We start from the raw sequence: 22612 nt of genomic DNA, 5'->3' as shown, positions 1-22612 counted from the left end.
CCTGGGCACAACAACAGTGTGGGGAGCAACTCGGACTAGACTGTTACTCGAATTAAGACTTATTCTATGCATCTGCTCTCCCACAATATGGCGCTGGGAGAGGAGTAAACAGCTTCTACGCAGCTGCCTCTCGCCAACTTGAGTGATGACCTGCAGGAGCTGATCCTGCTCCTGATTGGAGGAGAGCAGTGTACTCGGCGTGTGGGTAGCAGAGTTGGGATTGGTGGAAGAGGACTATAAAGGAGGAGAGAGACAACATGCACCAGGAACATCTAAGAGGAACACCTGAGGAACATCTGAGCAGCCCCCGAGAGAGCCGGCCGGCGGTGTGCCGCTCCCCCACGGAAGTGGGGAAAGTGGCAGGGGGAACCGCCCTTCCACAGAGGTGGAAGGGACGGTAGCCAACCCGGGAAGAACCAGCAGCAAACCCGGGGAGGGCCGAGCAGACAAAAGAACAGCGCAGGGTCCTGTGTCGTTCCTCCACGAAGAGGGGGAGCGACAAACAGGGAACTGGATCGGAAGTGGAACAGCTGAGACACAAACCAGCACCCATACGGGATGCCAGTGCCGCAGGCGGCAGCTTTAACCGACTGAGCCACAGCGTCAACTCCATAGCTCACAGCTTAAAATAGCCAAACTTAGTTCTGTGCTGGCTTCAGAAGGGCCAGGTTTCCCATGGGACCTCCAACTGATGGGATAACTGACCACACATATTTGAAACATATTTGTTGAATGAATGAGTGAATGAATGCATACTTCATTTGGCTAAGCCTCGATAGCATCCTCATTTTCACCATCTACTAAAAATTAGATTTGAATACTGTCATTTTTCTACAAAGTTTGAAAAATAATATAAAATGTCAAATTATTTCTGACTAGCTGAGCCTAAGAAAAGCAATGGGAGGTACATATTTTCCCATAGTTCTCATTGCCCTAATCATTTCTTGCCTCGTTATACTCAGACTCTAAAATCCTGGCTTTTTATGGGAAATTTCTCAAATGCAAATAAATATATTTTACTGAGTAAAATCCTGACATGAGTGGAATAAGAAATAGTAACTGAGATGCAAACTGCTAAGTTACCAATTAGCTTCTTAAAACAATTGAAAGTCACAGAGAGCCCTCAATACACAGAGGCGGTTAATTAATTAACATTAGATGTGATTAATAATGAGTCTCATTTAATAGCAAATATCTGCCTGCAATGGCTGCATGACAGAACAAAAAGCCTTCAGAGAGCAAGCAACTATATTTATCCTGATTGTGTTTGGGATTTTAACATGTTTTGTGCAGGCTGACAAATGGCCTATTAATTATCTAATGTTGTCTGACAACAACAGCTTGATAAAGATGTATGTTTTTGAATCGCTGGATGGAAACTGCTGGAGAAGAGCCCCAGAGGGGCCTTGCTGTCCTAAAACTTGGCTCCAAGCCACAATGACAGGCAAGACAAAGCCCTATCTCCCGCCACAGCCTTCGCAGATAAAATATGGCTTGGCATTAGGGACATTTTTTTTTCTTGCAGAAAACTGCTTCTGCAATATCTGATTAGGAAAAGGAGGAGTAGGTCTTTACTAAATTGGGGTTAAGGCATAATCAATATCATATATGGAGTGTCTGGCCTGTTCTGCATAAACACGGGCACTTCATATTATTAAGGAGTCTATAACGCCGAAGAAGCAGATGGCAGGACACTGCCGCTCTCTCTGCTCTTTTTATTTAGAAGTTTATCTTCCAACCTGTTTGACAGCTGCTCCTAAGTGGTTTCACAGTGCCAAATTATTTTTATGATTGTTTGATGTTTTATTCTCCCATTTCAGTTAATGAGATAGGATCCCACAATGGCCATAATTCAGGGCTGTCAGAACTAAAAAGCATGCTTGTGGCAAAAGAGCCTGATGGTAAATAAGGCTAAAAGCAATGGATAATAAAAAACTCTGTTATCAGAGTCGCCTTCGCAATCAAAACTTGTTGGGGTCAGAGCCTTCCTTTCTTTGTGTGGCTTCTGGCTTGAGGTCCCTGTCTACCCAACTCCATCACCCATTTCAACTCTGCAAACAAGTCCTCGTCTCCTTGGAAAGGCTCAGGAGGAATAATATTAGCTAAGAAATGTTCGAAGGTCTTAAAGATATCGAGTGCTATATTCTAATTAAAGGGCCTGTGCATCATTTACAGTGCCAAGCGAGTAATTTGTCATACACTGTTAGAGAGAAACTGTTCAACAAATAACCTTTACAAGAGTCTTGAGAACAGCTTCATAATTGAAATCCCTAATGGTTTGGCTGGGAGCTTTTATTAAGGTTGGAGGGGGTGTTTTTTTCTTCTCCTCTCCCTCAAGAGTTTATAGAAACTTAGGGTTGTAACATAGCAACTTTCTTTCACAAAAGGAAGCCCTTTCTTAACTATGTTTACAAATGTCCTAAGTATTAACAAGGCCATTTGTGCTAACAATCAAAACTACAGTGGTTTGATGGGAGAGAGTGGGACCCTTTCTGTATTTTTTGTTTGTGTTTTTATTTTTGCTTTGGGTGTTCTAAGCGTATAGGGAGAAAGAGGCTTTAAGACAGATGAAGATACCTGAATTTAGAGATTTGTTTATTTTCTTACCTTGAAGTTCATAATCTTTAGTGTAACGCCATCCTTGAAAATGTGATGATAAAAAAAAAATACAAGGTCGCTACTACATTGCATCTGTAATATAAATCATTATTCAAAAGTTTAAAAAATGAAAAGCTACCTTATCCCAAACAATATTTCTTTCTTCTTATTACACATTTAAAATAATGGTCCTTCATAGGCAGAAAATAGCATGGCAAAGATTCAAATAATAGTAAGTCCCATAACTAATTATAAAGCCTGACATGCCTCATGCAGAAACACTCCCCAAAGAGTACCAAAGATTGGCTGCTTTATAAATATTTAATGCTTGCCAGTAACCCCAGTTTTTCTCTCACATCCAAGCCTAAACCGTTTGTCTCCTCTTACAGTCAGCCATGTCTATGTGGTGTCATCGTGTCTGAACAAGTCTGACTTACTACATGTTTTCCAGGATATAAAATTCAGGACATGACACAGCTCCACAATGTGACTGGAACAATTACACAACCGGATAAGGATGGAAAAAAAGAATTAAGTGAGCTAAGTGCCATTATCAGGTTAGCTCCAGACAACTCAAGTCAGAAAAACTGAATGTCGGGAAATAATAGCCAGGCATGGACTTACTGTGCACAATCATGGAAGATACCACTCTTCAAATACTCCTGTGTGACCTTGAATTCCCTTCTTCTACAAAGAAACCACACCCTCCAATTTAGGGATGTGCATATCCACGTCAAAATAAGGTCTATCTCCTCACTTGTTGGGAGCCACCCCCAGGGGGATGTGCACTCATCTCTAATCAGGGTGAGTCACAGTGTCTGAGTCAGTAGAACGACTCTGACAACTGAACCAGTGACTCCTATTACAGATCTGTTCGAAGAAGTTAAAAGGTAAGGAATAGTACTCTGTGACTGAGAAGCTGTCACCTTCCCCTGAACTATCCTAAAAGCCACAGGTGTGTATGGCCACTCCCAAATCAGATGTAAATCCCAGAACCGTAAACTTGACTACCAGCCCCAGATGGGGCAAGCACACTTGGGAGAACCCATGTAACGTGCCAGGGATCAGTGCATGGCTCCTTCCTCACACCTTTTGTATGAAACTCAAGAATGCCCAAGGTTCTGTGATGCCAGCCACTTCCATGCCCCCATTCCACTGCCTTGGTTGGTCCATCATGTATCTCTCTCTCTCTCTCTCTCTCTCTCTCTCTCTTTCTCTCTCTCTCTCTCTCTCTGGCTTTACCTGGTGACTGTGTGCGCCCATTGTCCTTATGCATCAACTCAAGTAAGCCTTTCAGCCTGGTCCAGGCCAGGGGCTAAACACCGGTGGCTGGCCCGTTGGCAGTCTTTGACCCACAGAAATCTTTCATGTCCTTATCAGTGAGTTTCTTCTCCTTTGAAAAACTTCTATTTTACTTGTCAATATTTAAAAGTGAAAGGATTTTACATTAAGAGGGGAAAAATAAGAAAAAAAAAAACAGACTTCTAGCTTCTTGGAAACATATAAGACCTGGCAACAAGAAATCCACACTCTGGGAAGGAAAAACACCCCTGGCGCTTGAAAGACATTACGACCATTCTTGGATGCTCTGCGATTCTTGCAGGAGCCCTTTCCCGCATTCGTATTTCTCACCTGGCTCTTGCTCCTGCTTTTAAACAATTTCCAAATTCTAGTCCAAACTCCTTTCATTGCACAAAACAGCGGTCTGGGGGATTTCAGTGGAAGTGATCAATGTCACAAAACTCGTTTGCAGCAGAAGTGGGTTTAGATCCCAGGCCTCATGGTTGCCAAACCAAGACAATTAATCATTATATACTCACCAAGTCCGTCCTGGCCTGTTTGCAGGGGGACAGAGGATGCATTTGTACATGGCTGGAACAGGCTAAATGGTTGAAAATCTACCCTTGCCATGAGAAAAGAAAATATAAAGTGCATGGCTTTCCAGCACTGGTGTAACCTGGGCACTGGGTAGGAATGCAGGATGTCAAGGCCACCCCAGGATTCCAATTCCCTACTTATGTGAGAGGGCTCTGCACCACTCCCAGAGTGCTTTCTATCCTGAGAGGGGAAACCACATGGCTACATGGTTCTCTTAGACCTCTGAGCCCAACATCATACTGTGCACTGAAAGTTTAACCAAGATTAGAAGGAGAAAAGCTCCTACTAAATATAAATTAGGATTCTCCCTCAACCCATAAGAGGAAGAGTCCATGCATATGCTCCCTGAGTGTGCATTCCCATTGTGAAAGCCAAGGACTAAACCCCTGGAAGCAGGCAGGAGGACTTGAGGTGGGGCAGATGGGCACATCGCTGCAGGGTCTGCCAGGGAAGTACCAGGGGCCCAAGCTGACTGCTGTCTCGGTTGTTATCAATTTCCCTCCAATCTCCCTGAGCTCTGTTCTTCACAGCTCCGGGAAGCTCCTCTGCTGGGGCCCAGCTGTGCCTGGCCAGGAGCGCAAGCACTCCACTAATTTATACATGGGGCATCACTTAGGAGAGGAGCTGCCCGTTTGCTTTTCCTTTCATTTAGGAACTCACAGGGCTTCTTTTTGGGCTATAGCTGTTTAGCTGGGCCCTCTGTGCAGAAACTCAGCCAAAGGATTAAGAACTATATCCAGGCCATGAAGATAAGATCGTTCCATAAATTAGTGTAGTAATTAAAGGGAGAAGAGGCGCCAAAGTCAAGGGGAGGAAAGGACGACAACCTGGAAGCTCCTCAGCTCCTCTTGTGATCAGACAGAGCAGAGCATGTGTGCGCTGAGCAGCAGAACACACATCAAAGAATAATAGGAGGGAAATGAGTCACAGTCTTCTTTTCGGTTCCGTAATTGTGTCTTGGACATAAAAATGAGACTATCCCCTTAAACAGAATCTCTGATGCCCACGTCTGAATAATAAATGCTCCCAATCATTACTAAAAATGTCACCTCTGAAATACGAGGGCCACATACCTGTGATGCCATCAGCCCTCCAGGCACCCGCTGAGGACTTGGTTTCTTGTTTTGTTCTCCCTTATCTTTTCTGCTCCATTGATATAAGAGCAAATGCCCCTGTATTGTTCACAAGCGGGCACGGGAATGATGTCACCTAAGCTAGGGTTTCAGGTGTTCCTTTTTCCAAGTGCAGAGAAAGAAAATAGATGACACCACAAGTTTAATACTAATTGATTTATTACCTGCCTAAGCAAATCCCGGGCTGTACACCGGGCAGGCTTGGACTTAAAGCAAATGATTTACAAGATAATGTTTGACTCTGGAAAAGGGTAATCAGATCCAGATACAATGGATGATAGGATAATTGAGAAGAAATAAAAGAGGATAAATTGCCATGTGCTAATGAGTTTACAGGCCCTAATGGGAAGGACATCAGTTTTAACACTCAGGTTATGAGCTAGGAGCAAGTCGTTGGCCCGCCTTCCACTGGTGAAGATATAGTGCTGAAACACACTGGGATTAATGGTCTCCCCCTCATTTACTTAACCATTCTTTACACCTCAGACAGCCTCCAGTTCGAAACACGCAGCGCTGTGATGTCCTGTATTAAACACACAGAGCTGTGGTGCTTAGTTTTTAAAACCAACTTTACTCCAAGCAGTTCCTGGCAGCAGCTGCCGCTTATCCAACAGTACCCGGATATAAATGTTTCTGGCTCAACCACTTGAGCAACAACTCTTCTGCCTCCCGGGGTCCCCAGGGGCCCTGGAGCCTGATGAGTTGACGCCGTTATCTGGGAGCCTTTTGGCCTCACGGAGAATATTCCGAACCCTTTATGCAACCTGGGTGCACTCACATTTGGAAATGGTTGCCTGCGCAGCAATCATATCTCGCCTCATGATTCATTTTTATATCTCACTCACCCGCCATCCCACATCACCAGCGAGGACCGGTGACACTTTATTGGTATTTTTGATTACTGCTATAGCCATCTAAATTTTTCACAGGATGGGGGCCTCTGGTCCAAATGTAGCTGTGCGCTGGGCTAAGGGTACAGGCTACAAAGAAATAAGGGGCTGGTGGTGAGCCGGGTGACTGGGAAGCAGTGCTCTTCCTGGGAGACTCAGAACCTATTCCCTTGTAATGTTTCCACCAAATGAAGTTTAGTATGATGAATCGTGGTGCAGCTCCAGCACGGCTGCGCCTCGCAAAAAGGGAGCCAAGTGCAGCATTTAAACATGTCTGAATGATGCTCGAGTCCCTTACACAAAAGCCGAAGGAGTGTACGTATCCAAAATGGCTATTTCCACCTGTCCTGAGAAGATAGCCGGTTTTAGAGCATTTCCCCTTTCACCATTTGCTTGGGAAATCCGAGTGCGCATTTCATGTTTACTGATGTTATTCCAATGAAATGTACTGTTGGTCATTGGAGTTGATTCAATGCTGGTTAGATCATAAAACATAATTAGGTGATAGTGATTCCTCCTCAAACCATAGTTATTTTTTCACCCTGGTCACTTCTAGGTATTGATATGAAACTGACAGCCAAGTTATTTTTGAGTCAAGCAGTGTCTCCGTGAAACTCTAGACAATATCATTTACCCACCCCATTCATGAGATTTTTTAGGAATGCCTTGGTTTTTTCAAGTTTGGAATACTAGTGAAAATTCACTGACATTAATTTGTTGAAATCAGGAAAATCATACTCACTTTATTATACTTGTATTACCTTTTTCTTTTATCTGAAAAGTTAACCAGACCATATAAGAAGGTTGTTTCAAATTTTCACTTATTAAAAATTTCTGCAGCGGTTTAGGTCCATTTGCTCAGCTTAATCAATAGCTGAGATTCAGTCCAGTTAGAATGTTCACCCTCCTAACTGTAAACATCTTAAAAGTGGATGCCTGTAGCAAACTGTTTAGGCTTGTCTTCTCTTTTCCCCTCACTCTGCCCCCTGTCCCACATCCGGCCTTCCCTACCTTGCAGCATTACTGATTAGCACTTTACCTAGCTCACCTATATCCTAAACTCTGTGAGAAAGCTCCTGGAGCTAGGCAGGAGAGAGGCATGACAAACGCGGATCCAGCTGGGCTCTCAAGGACCAAAGCGAATCGCTTTCACCCTAAGGCTGCTGAGATCCTTTTCCAAAAACTTTAGCAGGGTTTCTCTGGGGTAAACAAATAGGAACCCAATTTCTCAGACAGATAAACTGAGTCCTAAGCGTTGGCTTGTGGCTTCTGAAGGTCACACAAGGTGCAGAAAACCTGGGAACCGGTCCTGGGATCTCTGACTCCCACGTCCCTGCTGGGAACACCAGACAATACTGACACCCTCCATGAACTGAATCCAAAAATTATAAAAGATAAGTTGTTTCCTTATATTGTTCAAAGAGGAAAAAAAAGAATAGCTTTCCCACAGAGAGCAAACAAATAGTGAATGGGCCCTCTCCTCATCCTATAGAACTCTATGTGAGAATATTTTTTTTTTCTTATGTGAATTCTTAAAAAGCCAGTTTGGATTGCTGCCTAACTTACAGAATATTTCTGAAGACTTTTTTTTTTTTTTGTCTAAACAATAGAAGTCTCAGGTCATAGAATTTTAGAGTTAGAAAAGACCTTGGCAATCATAGAGTTCAATACCCTCATTTACAATCTAAGAATCAGAAAGATTAGATGGCACGCACGTGTGTGTTTACAAGTCATTCTAACAGAGTCAATTAAATAAAACACATGGACACTAAATCTATTTGCATGAATGTTCCAATTATTTCAGAAGCAAAATGCGAGGATGTGTTATCCGAAGCACATTTATTATTTCACAGGGCAAGACTTGGCATCTGCCCTCCCAAGAAGTCAGAGCAAATTCTCACTGAAGGCAGAATCAGCTTGGGTTGGAAGAAATTGAACAAGCAGCAAATGGATCCGCTCGTAAGACCAGTCCATTACCGATCCATGGGTCAAAGTTTCCCCAGTAGCTAAGACAGTAAATAGAAAAGCTTGCTGTGTTGATGAAACGTGGTACAACAAGGGAATAAATAAGAAAGGCTTCAAAACATCCATGGAGGGGAACCAGATTACTCCTGTGCAAGAGATCATGGCCCAGGTTCAGGTAACAGTTGGCCAACACCTGTTTGGAAAATAATCCTCATCTTTATTCAGTGTCCTCCTTGCCTTTCTGTTCCTTCCCAGGCAGTAAACCTGCAGCATTAAAAACCAGTTCATAGAGAAGACCACCGCTTTTTCTGAAGCAGACTAGCATTCGTACCAAAAAGACCTTCTCCCAAGGACATGCTATATTGATTATGGACACAACAGAGCAGCTCACTTGTTCTGGGGTTGAACCTTCCACTTGCCCCTATCCTAACACACTTATTTTTTTATTTAATCTATCATAGAAATTCATTGAGACTCTAAAGTGATCAACATCTAAATGATTAAAGCTGTGGTCTCTCCTGATTCATTATCTGGGACAGACAAGATGGTGTAGCTAGGTGTTCAGATAGATGTTTCCAGAAACACATTTCTACATGAGAAAGGACATCAACAGACATAAGGCTTGTTGTTACTGCCCTGGGGAAATGACATCTGTGCCCAAGTTCTGAAGAATTCTAGAATTTTAGGACTGCAAAGAAGTGTGTGGCTCTGCTTATCCAGAATCTTTGTTTTTCAAGAGGAAAAAAATTAAGTTTTCAGATATCTGGCCAAGGTCATTTAGCCGGTAAAGTAGCAGTGAAAGATCCAGGCTGATGGGTTCCATGGCATTGCCTAGTTTCTAGCAATTATGGATCAGCTCACACGGGTCTAACAAGACAACAATAAAATATGGCTCTTTTTAAAGGATAGGTTTTCTGAAGTGATAGTGTATATGTTAATTATAGCTGACTAAGGGTGCAAAGGAATAGGAGCGAAGATCACTAGAGAACTTCAAAAAGTTCATGGAAAATAGAATGAAAAGATAAGCTTTACTAAAGCAAGCATTTGGCCTAGCAGTTAAGACACCTGTGTCCCACTTAGGACTTCCTAGGTCCAGCTCCTGGCTCCAGCTTGGGCTCCAGCTCCTGACTTGAGTTTGCTGACAACGCAGACTCTGGGAGGCAGCAGTGGTGGCTCCAGTGATTGTTTTCCTGCCATCCGCATGGGAGAGCTGGGCTGAGTTCTTGGCTCTGGGTTTTGAGGGTTGTTGTGGGAATTTGGGGAGAAATTGTCACTATTTGAGAGCAAGCGCGTGCGCTCTCTCTTTGTCTCTCTGCCTATGTCTCCAATTGCCTCACAAATAAATAAATAAAACAAATGACCAACAAAGGATGTTTATTTTGTTGCAAAAAAATTGAAATCTAGTTTTTTCATAATATCCATTTTTTCATGTACTTTGTGAAGACTTCTAGATGCACAGACTTCAAAAAATTTTTGCACCAAAATAAACATGTTTTAATTCCATTTTCCATGGACTTTTTGAGAGGGCAGAGTGGACAGTGAGAGAGAGAAACAGAGAGAAAGGTCTTCCTTTTCCATTGGTTCACCCCTCAATGGCCACTGCAGCCAGCGCACTGCGCTGATCCAAAGCCAGGAGCCAGGTGCTTCTCCTGGTCTCCCATGCGGGTACAGGGCCCAAGCACTTGGGCCATCCTCCACTGTACTCCCGGGCCACAGCAGAGAGCTAGACTGGAAGAGGAGCAACCGGGACAGAATCCAGCACCCCGACCGGGACTAGAACCCAGTGTGCCAGCGCCGCAGGCGGAGGATTAGCCTATTGAGCCGTGGCACCAGCCTCCATGGATGTTTTAAATAACACTTATATAGCTGAAAAGCAAGGTATAAGGCATCCTATAGGAAATCAAAGACTTGAAGTAATTTTGAGGATCACACTGACCAATGACAGCAGTGGGAACCCCAGTGAAATGGTGAATGCCAGGCCTTCTGACCCCATATATAGTTATTAAAATAGTAGATGTTATTTTGGCAGCAGAGCTATTTCTAATTCTATCTTTGTTACAAAGCTTTGTTTTCCCTCTTCAAATTCACTAACAGAGCATGTGATTGTGTGCTCTCAATCACAAACCCTGTTGTCATTCCAAAGAGCAAATCTGAGATGTCTCTGAGTGGATTTGGCCATGAACCTGAAGACCTAGTGAAAGACACACTCCACCAGCGACTAAGTCCTCCACCCAATAGTATGAGGGAGAGCCTACATTTTCAATCAATAGATAATAGCTCAATGTGCCAGATCTCCAGTGTTATATAGATATAATTTTATTCCTACACCAAAATGCTAAGCTGTTGATGAGAAAATTGCACATGTGTTGAATGATGGGCTTAATGTCAGACAGCCAGATGTTTTCAGTTAGGGCTCCCTCTCATCTCTGCCTGCAGCCAGGAAAAGAGGGCAACAAGCATTGTAGAATAGGAGTTCCCTCGTAGCAAGAAGTGGGAGGGTTTTGCTTTTATATCATATTTTTTAGCATCTACTACATTGCCTGGCATATAGTAGATGCTCCATATATTTCTTGATTTCATGCAATAGCACTCAAATCAATTCATTTTCCTATTCCATTTGAAAATGGATGAAATTTTTATGCAGTGTTAATTTTATTTATGTATATTGTACTGTAAAAACATCCTTATGGATGACTAGAAATGATCAGATAACTTTTTGAGATTTTTTTTCTTTCAGATCCAACAAATAATACTGCCGCTATAATGAATGCTACAAAGGTAGTCCTTACAGTGGTACTTCACAAAGCTCAAGCCAAATGGAATTAAAGTAAGTTAAAATCCATGGATGATAGTAGTATTTTTTATGATAAAATTACATATGGATTTCAAAAATCTTTGCAGCAAGTAATTGCATATTTTAACTCCATTTTTCCACAAATACTTTAAGTACCCTCATATTTGTATGTTTATCTACCAAGGGCAAATAAATTTTATATCCTAGAGTCTAATAGAATAATTATTTTGAATGTCTTATTTATTTATAAAGCTCCAATAAAAATGCAAACTTGACATCATGCTCATACACAAAGCATACACACTTGCTACTATTTAACAAATCAGAAACCTAGATATAAGAAACTGGTTTCCAAAGTCCAATTCAATAAAGCAGAGGTTTCCCTATTCCTGGGCATAAGACCTCATTTTCATCACTTACACTAATGAAGCACTTGGACAAATGTTCAGTGCAAACTATTTCATGACACTATGGGCATACATTATATGTCCACAAGCATACAAAATCACACACACATGTAATTTTACAATGCAACTAAAGTATAAGGAAATGGACTCCCTTTCCCAGGCACAGGGCATTAAAAAAGAAACCGCCCCACTGGGAAATGGAAGGATTAAGCAGAGATTCCTGTACGGCATCGTTCATCTTGCACAGATATTAGCTTGATGCTCATGTGAAAACATAAAAACTCCATCTGTTCCCTAAGCTTACTTAGTTTGTGTTCAGATGGTTTGTTTTAAAGATTAATTTGTAATGCTTAAGTTCGTTATTTCAACTGAGAAAGTGCACAAAATGGAGCGTGGCATCTGGTTTTGCTAAAAGTGTTAAGCAATATTTAAGCAGGTGAGTGTCATCTCTACTTAAAAGAGAAAATGAACAAGTGAACTACATTCTGTCTTTAGATTGGTGAACTTCCGTCAGCGTGACTGGAAACAAAATAAAAATCAGAAAATGATTACATTTCAAACACTAAGGCCATCCCCATATTTGCTTAAACTTTGATTTAGATGATTTAGCCACATCAGAAATTCCCCGTAAATTGTACTACTTTGATAGTGAAACGTTAAGTATTTCCACCTATCAGGTTGTACACTTAAATTTTTCAATTTCTTCCATTATCATTGGAGCTGGAGGTAGCTGGGAGAGGGCAGTGACAGCCTCCATTCCCTCTTAAATGGCAATTTGCATCGTCCCTGCCATGGTTTCAGACACCATGTACATGGGCTGATTATATTTTTACTAAATATAATTTTATTAGGAAAATAAAATACATGTCATGTGAAAATGCTTTCTTTATTCACCTACTTGTAGGCTAGTGATTTGTACTGTTGATAAGAGAAGGGCCCTCCTTTATCTGGGAAACCTCAGTGAAACTCGTTGAGACGCCCAAGGAGTGGTGAGGGCTAAAGAGAAGCTCCACCGACCTAGCTAGTCATAGGCGCCTTGAGAACAGCGAATTGGTAACGGCGATGTTCCAGCTATCAGATAAGAAGGAACTTGTTGGGGCTGGCATTGTGGCCTCTTGGGTAAGGCCTCCACATGCAACTGATGCTAGCATTCCATATGGGCACCGGTTTTAGTCCCAGCTGCTCCACATCTGATCTACCTCCCTGCTAATGCACTTGGGAAAGCCATGGAGGATGGCCCAAGTGCTTGGGTCCCTGCACCCAAGTGGAGACCTGGAAGAAGCTCCTGTCTCCTGGTTTTGGCCTGGCCCAGCCTCAGCTGTTACTGCCATTCACAGATTGAACCAGCAGATGAAAGATCTCTCTCGCTCTTTCTTTCTCTACTTCTGTAACTCTCTCTTTCAAATAAATAAATAAATCTTTTTTTTAAAAAAAAGGAGACATTTGTCAGGTTTTCATGCATATGTGCACATATTCATGGTTTATACTTGGGGTTTTGTTGATAGTTCCAAAAATATTGGAAAATATTGTTTTGAAAACATTGCTGGGGCCAGCGCTGTGGCATAGTGGGTAGGGCTGCTGCCTGCCATGCTGGCATCCCATATGGGCACTTGTTTGACACCGGGCTGTTCCACTTCTGATCCACCTCTCTGCTATGGCCTGGGAAAGCAATGGAAGATGGCCCAAGTCCTGGGGCCCCTGCATCTGCATGGGAGACCTGGAAGAAGCTCCTGGCTCCTGGCTTCAGATCAGCACAGCTCTAGCCCTAGTGGCCATTTGGGGCGTGAACCAGCGGATGGGAGACCTCTCACTCTGCCTCTCCTTCTCTCTCTCTGTGTAACTCTGACTTTCAAATAAACAAATAAATCTAAAAAAAAAAAATTGCAAACCAGTTTCCTATTTAAATTTTAGCATAACAATATTTGCAATTGGCTTGTACAGTTAAGTGTTAAGCACACTTTTAGAATTGTTATCATAACGATATTCTTTGTTGGATTAAGCTTAAGAAAATCTCAGGACGCTACCCCAAATCCTTCCCAGTGTCCATAAGGGTGGCAACACCTGTAAATCTCATAACTCCCCTAGTTTGAAAGCACCCTGGGGCCTCATTCATTGCTCATTACTTTTGTTTACCCTTGTTCTGCCGTTTCTAATTCTCACTGCTATTTCAACTTCATCTGCTATTTCTAATTCTCACTGGATAAGATTCAACAAATTAGAAGGACAATATATTTTCCCTTAAATGATATCTTTACTTCTATATCAACTTATCACATGCAAGGATATTAAAAGATTGTTTATTTGGTGTAAGAAATCTTGAAACCCATGCAGTTTTTCATAATATGCATTTTTCGTGAGCATTTTAAGACCCCTTGCACAACTCCCCTCTGTCCACAACTATCCGTTTGTAGGTAGGTGAGGAAAAAGAGCAGCTCTGCCATTGTTCCAGGTCATAACCATTGGGCCTTTGTCTATATTGAGAATAAAATATTCAAGTATTCTTTCTTATAGTAAAAAATTAAGCATTAAATAGTAAATTTTAAAAGTGCTCAATGATTTCTTCTGCCTTACACTGTATCAGGCTCCAAATATAAATGTCAGATATACTTTATATAAAATGTTGAAAGCGTTTAATTCACCTCTTTTTTATAGGGAAGAATTTCTCCCTTAAAGAAATTCTTACACCAAATAACCATTAGAATCAGCAGAAACATAAGACACCATTACTAATGAATTTCTCAGTTTAAGCTTTTCTCATCTATATATTTGTACTGTATTTAAGTTCTCTCTGATGTGTTAACTTCTTCCATTCTTGAGCAAGTCTTATTGAAAGATTAAGAATATGAACTGTGAGGCCAGAGTCCTTGGATCTTAATTTCAGCACTGCCACTAATTAGCTGTGTGCATTAGGCAAGTTTCTTAACCTCTCTTTGCCTTAATCACCACATTCAGAAAACTGGGATAATAATAATATCTATTTCCTAGTATGGTATTGAAGATTAAATGTGTAAAGTGTTCTGAATCAAGGCTGGCACATACAAGCTATCTATGACTGTTTATTATAAAATAAAATCAAAACCTTAAAGACAGACATTGATTAGATTCCATTTGGACAATGTCAGATAAATGGCCAACACTTTGCCTGTCTTAGATTATCATCAAAATGTGATCTCTCTCATTTTACACTGATTTTTTCTCTGTGTGTTGACATCCATTTTAACATAATGACATCATTTCATTTCACTTTGGCCTCAGCTGTTAACAGTGCTATTGAACACTTGGTTTGGATTAATTTATCTTTCATATTTTAATATGGCTCTCTCGCTGTAGAAAAATCCTCATGATGTACTAATTTTATTTCTAGAAAATTCAATCTTGGGGTTAAGTGATTACTTCTGAGAATACCCATAAAAATTACAAGCTCAATTACAACTCATTTGGCATTTTAAATGTTTTCCTCTTTGGCTCAATTTCAGACCCCATCTTAATCTTCTGGGTATCAGCTGATATCTAAATATAATCTCTACATTTTACCTCATCCTCTTCTGAGAAAAGATTTAAAAAAACTGTACTACTGGGGGATGAAAATGTAGTCATAATATAAAGTCACATATCGGCACAAACTTGTACCTTTAAAAGTTTGCATCTACTTTGATTCTAAAGTGGGTTTTGTTGCCATGTGAACACCTGAGCTAATACATTTGAAGAAGGAAGGAATAAAGCAGTAGTGGAATGGAATCCCTAGCCATCCATGGCTATTGCTGGGGTAGAACCCAACAGGCAACCTCGCAAAACCCACACTTGATGTGAGCGTGCCAGTGGGCTTCCAGCTGAATCAAGTAAACTCTGATAGTGCTATTTAGAAGTGGGTCCTTTTCAAGGAAGCCTCGGTACACACTTCTGACCCTTAGCTGGGGTGCTCGAACATTGCCTGCGATGATGACTCCCAGTGAAGGCTCTGTGCTGTGCTTGGCTGCATTTCTATCTGAGTGCCAACAGCAAGATAAATGAAAGACTGGTTCACTGGAGTACTGGTGGTTTGGGGGCTATTGATTTTTGGTCCATTCTCTTTAAAAGTGAGATCTAAAAAGTTGACAGAGGGTCATTAATTTCATCATATACTTGTCGTCTCATCCATAACCAATCCAGGGTCTGAGTGTGCTTGTCACTCTGGGTTTGCACTTTATTTGTTTAGGGTTTTCTTGGTGATTCCACTCTTTTCTTCTCCCCCCTCACCCCTTTCACTTCAGCCTCTTTAAATAAAGAAAGAAAAGAGACATGCCAGTTTGTGGCTCTTTCCTGAAATTGATTTGGCGATGAGGAAAATTATGGAGAGAGAAAGAGACTCAGATAACGGGAAATGGCCACAAAGCAGTCTCTCCCAGCCACCTTCTCACCATAAGTTAAAAAAAGAAAACCTCCATATAAAATTCATCAATCCTAATTATTCAATTAGTCTCCAATTGAATAAACACTTATTTAGGTGAACTAATGGTCTTGTTTTAATGAAATATTAAAATCCAAGTTGCCAACATTCTTTCAAGAAAAGCTCTCGAGTTCTTAACAATGCTGTTGAAACATAAAAATAATTGATAGCAATGACCATTAATTGAGTTTCCTTGGCTGTAAGTTTTGAATAGTTCTACCAATCCTTCAAGAAAAACCAAATTGAGTTTTAAGATATCATGAAAACATCTTACCAGTGTGATTTTATTATAGTTATGAAGGCGGGTTTATTTTTTGTTTGTTTTTTAACAGGGTAAGGAGAGTTTGGCAGCCTCCATAATTATTATTGAAATAACCATCAAATAAAATCTTTAAGCCTGGTTGAATATTCAATGAGCTGTGTAAATCTGGAGTGCACGAAACAATAGCAGAGGGCAAGAGCAGAATTCCAGAGAAATAAGCCAGGATTTTTAGATAAGTCTGCAGCAGCTAACCCAGACAGTTATGTCCTACCTGACTTAGGATACAGTTGATTCTACGGTATCTATTTTGAAGCCTAGTGCAAGGCTGGAAGTGAGGAAGGCAAAAGAAAATATGATTAAGTTCACAGGCCAAGGCAAGGAAATCCAGTATTAATAATATCACAACCTGCCAGTAAATCTCTATTTTATAGGTGAAGAAATACATTTCTGCTTTAAAGTGTGTTTTTATATACCCTTGAGTGCCCAACTAGTTAAACTACCAAGGGAGCTCTACATGATTTAGAAGTTAATCCTTCAAATGGCTAACAATTGAATGCCTCAGCTGTTTGTAGTTCCTTACAACTGGATAATTTCATTTTGTTTCATATGTTCAGTGGTAAGCTTTCATTGTTCGCTGACACTGAGGTTGTAAGCCTAGTTAATTTAGTTAAAATGAGGCTGGGAACATTCGGTTTTCCACCAGCTACAGCAAGACCTGGGAGAACTTGGAGTGAACATCCCAACTCATGGGGAAAAAGTTGAGATGGTCCAGCTCAGGGCTGGCCGCAATGGCAGCGGTTGAACATGTAAACAAACATCTATGAATATTAAGGCTTCTAAGATCTGAGAAAGTTGGATGCTTTGCATCATCTCGGTCTTTAGGGCTGCATTTTTGGCCATCTCACTTCTCTTTCAATTTCAAGTCATTTTCTCTCAAAGCCATCGTTTAATCCTTCTACAGCTCTAAATTTCTTCCTGGGTTGTTTTTGCATATACCTGTCCCTAATGACTGCCAGAAGGAATGCCCCGCCTAGGCACTTGCCCTATCTTCCCCCTCACTTTACCAGGGCCCCGACATCCCAGCCTGAAACCCCCTCCCATGTGTTGATTCCTTTTCCCTCTGTAACATCAACATCACTTGCACACATGATCTAAGCCACCTCTCTGTACTAGGCCAGTCCCACTGCTCCCACGTTCTCGCTCTTGTGTGCACACCCACATACTTCTTCACTGCATGAAGCAGAATTGTAATTAAATATTATGCAATTAATGTTTTAAATGTCTTTCTCATAAGAATATAAACTCTGCATAGTCCAAGAACCACATCTGTCTGATTCACTTTCCTATGCACAGAGCCTAACTCCTAGGATACCTTCAAAATTTTGTTGAATGAATTAACCTATTCCAAGACCAATTTTTCTCACCTGAAAAATGGATTAAAAAAGAATCCATGGTTTTCAATATTGTTGTTAGGATTGAGACTACAAATAATACATGAAAAACACTTATTGTTATAGTCATTATTCTGAATACATAATAATAATATTGGTTGTATCCAGTTCTGACATATAGAAGCAATGGCTTGAAATTTGTCAAATGCTGACTTCTCTCATTGTCCTTCTTGCAAAAGTATAGCCAGCCACTAGCCCAAGAACTGTTCCATAGTCTCCCTTTATCTATCTCTTCACCTCCTAAGCAGATTGCTCCCAGAGAGTCTAAATTCAGGGCCGGCACTGTGACATAGCGGGTAAAGCCGCTGCCTGCAGTGCCAATATCCCATATGGGCACTGGTTTGGGTCCTGGCTGCTCCACTTCCAATCCAGCTCTGTGCTATGGCCTGGGAAAGCAGTAGAAGATGGCCCAAATGCTTCAGCCCCTGTACCTGCGGGGGAGACCTGGAAGAAACTCCTGGCTCCTGGCTTAATTTTGTCCCAGTTCCAGCCATTGCAGCCATCTGGGGAGTGGACCAGCAGAAGGAAAGCCTCTCTCTCTCCCTCTCCCTTTCCCTCTCTCCCCCTCCCTCCCTCCCTCCCTCTGCCTCTGCCTCTGCCTCTTTGAAACTCTGCCTTTCAAATAATAAATAAATAAATAAATCTTTAAAAATATTTTGGGGCACTATTAACGAATGCTAGGATGTCTGAAAAAGCTCTTGTAGGACAAATTAAGACCCTCCATAGAAGAATTTAAATAATTGGTGTGAAAATGATCACAAAGATAGGTCATTACATTCTAGCCCAATTCTGTAAGGGGAGGAGCCATAGACCACCTCTGAATGATAGAGAATTTGGGCAACGGACTCAACCTGAATGCTCAGGAATGATTTTCCTGGAAGACACGGTCACTGGGCTGGTGCAGGATGAACAGGGGTCCCGGGTAAAGATGGTGAGGGTGTTCCCAGAGAAGTGAGCAGAAGGAGCAAGATGCAAGCGTAACTGCAAGACATCCAGATGGCCTTCGAGCTGTGAGGAGGAGCCCAGCAGGGAGTCTTCATCCTCAATACCTTAGCATCCTAGCAGTTGTATAAGATTCGATTTTATCAGTCCAAAGTAAAACTGCCAAGAGCCCAACAAAATCAGCTATGAATGACTAAAAATAAAAACCACTTCTCCATCGCAGATTTGTAACATCAGCCAAATGCAGACTGCTTGCAGATAAGCTCTTCTCCACAGTAATGTTTCTGTAAAGCTAATCGGGTGAAAGTACTAAAAATGTGCACTTCAGCGTTTAAATAGGTGCTTTTCTTCTCTTACCCAGGAGTCCTCTTTTTCTCCTCTCCAACATTGCTCCTTTGCATTCATAAACTCTATGTTGTCCACAGAGATATACACTTTTTTTTCCTAAAAAGCCATTAATTTTGGAGTTTGAGAAATATGAAATAGACAAAGTGGGTAATTTTTCACACTTAGAAAAATTTACCCATTATGTTTTGACTTTTTCTTATACAGCTGAAAAAAAGATTAATATCACTTACTTTCTGTATTAATTGGCTTCACAGACTGCCGTGGGAGATGGCACCCAAGCAACTCAAATAAAACAGAAAATGCCAACAGCACTCATTTACCTCTAGCCAAGGAACATGGCCATCACACACTAACCTCCCAGCAGCCAGCCAGCCCAAAACACTGATATTAGCAGGAAGAGGCAAATCAGAAAAAAATTGCTGAATTATCTTTTCCTCCAAAAGGTGCTCAAAAGCACTCAGGAAAGAAAAATTTCCCTTCAAATTCAAAAAAGTATCATTAAGAAAGCACATGTATGAGCAACGTAAAAGGATCTATGATCACATCCAATTCCAGCGTATGGGGCAGCTCTTCAGATGAGCAGGTGGGGCTTTGCTAAAGTGGTAAAGCACAAAGATGTGTTCCAGCTTCCTGAATCCGCAGCCATAAGAACAGCCAGGAGAAAAATTAATCAACATTCTGAAATCCTGAGAGACCACACTTAAATTCTGAAGTCTAGGAGAGTGGCTAGCAAGAACTCCAAAGATTTGGATTTAGTTTTATGGAACTGGATGGGGGTGGCTTCCTGATGACAACAAAATCCCAGTCACATCCCTGGAGCCCCCGCAACCAGCTGTGAATCTGTTCCCTTTAACAACCCCATCCTCCCTGTTGAAGCTCACTGCTGGTGAAAACACAACTTCACAGTCAGTTTTTACTATAAAGGAAGGGTAGGGGGGGACAAGGAGAGGAAAGTGCTATCCACTGGCCCAGCCCCTCCTGCACAGGAGGGTATATGTTCTACTACTGGCCCGAGAGAGCTTCTCAGGTGCCACAAGTCGCAGTAGTTGCTTTGTGAGCTCAGCAAGTCAAAAATGGAAGAAATACTTTTAGAAAGCTGAGGCTCCTATTGCCAGGATAAAAGTTATAAGGAAGCTTGTGTGTCTACAACCCAGGAGCCAAAGGAAACTAAATAGCACATTTAGTTGTCCAATAGAATTACTACAGGTAGGAAATGCCCATTTTAAAGACTTACAGATTCAGGCAGCTCAAGATGAGCCTACTACATTTTCATTATTGTTATTATTATTTGGCAAACCTTTAAATGCCCAAAGTCATTTATTTTTACTTCTTCTCTTCATTTTTGCATCCATTTATCCCTCCAAGTTTACATCAAAAATAGAACAAGAGATCTCAGTCTTAAATTCCACATTCTTGTTCTGCACAACTCACACCTAGCAGTCATTCAATAGATTTATTTAAATGGAAGCAGATTTGTCATTTAAACAGATAAAGGAGAACATATAAATCTAAGTAAAACTTCTCTGAAAAGTCACGAGGTCTTTGGGCTTCACGTCCAGGAACCGGGAAGGAGGAAAGTGGTATCCCAGCTGAGTAATCGCAATTCCTTCTTAGACTTCCAGGGCCTGTGGTCCTGCAGTAAAATGTCCAAGTCCCCTAAGCTAACCAGTCTCCTTTTATTATGACTAATTTCTGTTCAATTCTTTCCTCCCAGTCCCACCATCGAAATGCCTGAATCAGATTTTTATGATTATGCAGACAAAGCACTTCAGTGTCCCTTTTATTTCTCTCTTCTGTTTCTCCTCCATTTAATGTCCCATTTTCCACTTATACAACTGACTCTATTTAATAGTGGTCCTGACTATTCCATTCATGTCCCCTTACTTTAACAATGTGCTCTTATTTATGTCACCTTCTTTCTAGCAATCATGTGTTGTTATCCACATGTCAGAAAGCTTCGATTTAAGATCTTCAGCTTTGTAGACCTGCACTAGACTGCCTATTGTCTGGAAGAAAAATATGCAGCAAAATCCTGCCATGACTGCTTATGCAAGGTTGCCTCAGCATTTTACTCCCATTCAAGAGGTGAGTTCATGCAATGGTGCCTACAATATTGTATAAGAAAATAGTATAAGGCTAATACTCATTTTTCAAATTGTTTAATTTATATGAAATCTTTATCCTTTTGAAAAACAAAACAAAACAAAAATCTACTACAAAAGGTCATTGATTTTTGACTATCATTGTGGTAAGAAAAATATGTCACCTTTTCTAATATATCAATCATAATATTCCCTGGATCCCCACTTTGAGCTTGTCTGATAGCTATCAAAACACAGAGACACCACCCAAATACTAAGCCAGTGGTCAATGACTTGAAAATCAGGATGAAACATAAGAAAGGGATGAGTAGGATCCAACAGTCTACTGGTTTTTTGTTTTTTGGTTTTTGGTTTTTTTGTTGTTGTTGTTGTTGTTAAAAATTTATTTCACAGAGTCAGACAGTGAGAGAGAGAGAGAGAGAGAACCGTCTTCCTTCTGTTGGTTCACCCCCAAAATGGCCGCCACGGCCGGAGCTACACCCATCTGAAGCCAGGAGCCAGGTGTTTCCTCCTGGTCTCTCATGCGGGTGCAGGTGCCCAAGCACTTGAACCATCCTCCACTGCCTTCCTGGACCAAAGCAGAGAGCGGGACTGGAAGAGGAGCAAACAGGACTAGAACCGGTGCCCATATGGGATGCCGGCGCCACAGGCAGAGGATTAACCAAGTGAGCCATGGCACTGGCCCTCGGTCTTCTGGTTTTCAAAATGACATCCACAGCAGGAAGTCCAAGCTGCATGAGAATCTTGAAGACTCTGTAAGAAATAGAGAACTCTGTTTTCTACCCTAAACCCCACAAATAAGGCTGGCTGTAAGTGGAGTCATGAATCTACATTGCTAAAGCTTCCCTGGTGCTTAGAATGACCACTTCGTGCACATTGCTGGTCTCTCTTTCTCCTAATCCACAAGCTGACCAAAAACTCAAAACACTGAAAAAAGAGAAGAGTTCATTGTCCCTAAATATTTTAAAGCTGTAAAATCACCAGGTCAATTTTGAGAACACTGAGCAGTCACTACCTTTCTGCTGTTCCACACATTAGATGAGGGAAGCAATGTGTTTAGATACCCAGAAACTATTGGTTTGAGGTAAAAGAGAGGGAAGGCGATTACAGATGTAGCAAAAGAGGAAGAAAGAGGAACACAAAATTATTGAACTGAATCTATAGGAAGGTCCTCAGAGAGGGGGATACTCGGGCACCTCTCCTCCCTTTTCCCAATGAACACAACACAACATGCAGACTGGGTCAGTAGCTGAGATGGAAGTAGGCTAGAATGGAGGATGCCGCAGAACATGTCAAACAATTCCTTTAGTCACCAAGTACCCCCTCTCATTCACAAGATGAATTTCTTTTGTAGTGGCACTTGGAAGGGGGTGGTTTAAGTGGACCTTGTGGAAGGATTTACATCCTAAATAATTT

At 41.4% G+C, this 22612-nt stretch overlaps 1 protein-coding gene and 1 long non-coding RNA gene across 16 annotated transcripts in view; one reads left to right on the top strand and one right to left on the bottom strand.

The window, feature by feature from the left end:
* Positions 1 to 21124, top strand: part of LOC149127077 (uncharacterized) — a 38592-nt gene extending 17468 nt beyond the window's left edge. The window contains exons 2-3 of the long non-coding RNA XR_016232580.1: positions 11202 to 11291; positions 21018 to 21124. This is a non-coding gene — a long non-coding RNA (uncharacterized LOC149127077). The remainder of the gene's footprint in view (positions 1 to 11201; positions 11292 to 21017) is intronic.
* MECOM (MDS1 and EVI1 complex locus) overlaps positions 1 to 22612 on the bottom strand; it is a 591497-nt gene that overhangs the window by 367623 nt on the left and 201262 nt on the right. The window lies entirely within an intron of this gene.

Source organism: Oryctolagus cuniculus, chromosome 4, assembly GCF_051225735.1.
Source record: "Oryctolagus cuniculus isolate XC-2025 breed Fujian yellow rabbit chromosome 4, ASM5122573v1, whole genome shotgun sequence".
Classification (NCBI taxonomy): Eukaryota; Metazoa; Chordata; class Mammalia; order Lagomorpha; family Leporidae; genus Oryctolagus; species Oryctolagus cuniculus.
Note: the sequence above shows the minus strand (reverse complement) of the source record. Positions and strands in the feature narration are given on the sequence as shown.